Here is a 1,596-nt window from a genome sequence, read left to right on the forward strand (position 1 = left end):
AAATTTTATTTTAACTTGTTAATATTCCTAAATTACAGAAAAAAAATGTTGTTGCCATTTTAAAAAACAGATAAAAATAACATGATAAATAATATCTAACCATAATTCTCAAAATGTGTTCTATTATTAGTGTGGATTAGGGGTTTTTTGTTTGTTTTTTGTTTTTGTTTTGTTTTGTTTTGTTTTGCAATAGTCATAGAGCAGTAACGCTGAATCAAATTGGAAGCTCCTTTGCATAATTTATCATTCATTAATTATTCGTACCTTCACTCACTCAATAAATACATGTTGAGCACCTACCATATATTTGGCACTTTGCTAGAATTAACAAAAGACAATGATCAAGCATATGTGGCCCTTGTGGATTCTAGAAAGATAGAGAAACATTAAAAATAAAATTACGCAAATAGTTACTTAATAATTTGAGTGGTCTGAATTGTCAGGGAAACTTCATAAGGAGGCAATGTTTAAGCTGCTGGGAGTTAGCTCCATGAAGCGTGTGCTTAAAGCTAGGAATGGGTGGGGATGGGGGGGTGAGAATGATCATTACGTGCATGTATGGAAGCTCTAATGAATGAGAAGCTTTAATAAATGCAAGTTCCACGAATAAAAAGAAATTCTTGAAGTACAGTAAATATAGTCCTATAAATGTAGATGATGTATCTGAAAAGTTGTTATATTATAAAGGCCATATTATAAAGGGCCCTGAGGTTATCCATAGTAAAATTGGATTCCATTTGCAGATATTTGCATTTTTGAAGATCACATTAGCTTCTACAAAGGAAATGAATTGGAATCCAGCAAAATGTGGATGTTGGCTTATTAGGTAGAAGGCTAGTACATTGGTAAGAAAAGAGACAATATTAGCTTAATCAAGATTTTCTGCCATTTGCAGCAACATGGATGAGTCTGGAGAAAATTACGTTAAGTAAAATAAGCCAAAGAAACAGAAATACCACATGCTCTCACTCTTAGCTGGCTGCTAGGAAGGAAGGAAAGGAGGGAGGAAGGGAGAGAGGGAAAGAAGGACGGATGAAGGAAGGAAAAGACCACAACAATGCATTGAATTTTCAGAAGGAGAGAACAAACCTAAGGATACTAGAGATGGGGAGCAGGAGAAAAGGAGGGGGTTTAGGAAGTGATCGGTTGGGTAAAGGGCATAAAGAAATATCACAGTTTGTAAGAGTGAACATGCTAATAATAAAAAAAATAAAAATTGAAAAAAATGATTGCTGAGCAAAAAGATGGAAGACAAACAGGAGAGATATATAAAAGTAGAGAACTATGTGTCTTGGTGATGAATTAGATGTGCCAAGTGAGAGATATAAATAAATGAAGAAGTATTAACATTTTTTTCTGTATATCAACAGATTGCTTAGCACACACTCTGGGGTGCATTTCCTTACTTGCATTTGGAAACAACTGCTACTGCTGAGGCACTCTGACAAGGATGCCGTGATAGGCTATCAATTATATACTGTGTTACTATCTTAAATCTCACATGGAAATTGTAATTACTATGCTTTCTGTGAGATAGTGATTTAGATATTGAGATTTGCAGCTACTTTTAAATAATGTTCTTGATTTAAAAAAAAA

The 1,596-nt window shown here is 33.8% G+C and overlaps 1 protein-coding gene across 1 annotated transcript in view; it reads left to right on the top strand.

Annotated features, from left to right (window-relative positions):
* LOC103604191 (EGF, latrophilin seven transmembrane domain-containing protein 1-like) overlaps positions 1-1,596 on the top strand; it is a gene marked incomplete at its 3' end in the record, with an annotated part of 85,007 nt that overhangs the window by 18,484 nt on the left and 64,927 nt on the right. The window lies entirely within an intron of this gene.

Source organism: Galeopterus variegatus, unplaced genomic scaffold (genome assembly GCF_000696425.1).
Source record: "Galeopterus variegatus unplaced genomic scaffold, G_variegatus-3.0.2 Scaffold5026, whole genome shotgun sequence".
Lineage (NCBI taxonomy): Eukaryota > Metazoa > Chordata > Mammalia > Dermoptera > Cynocephalidae > Galeopterus > Galeopterus variegatus.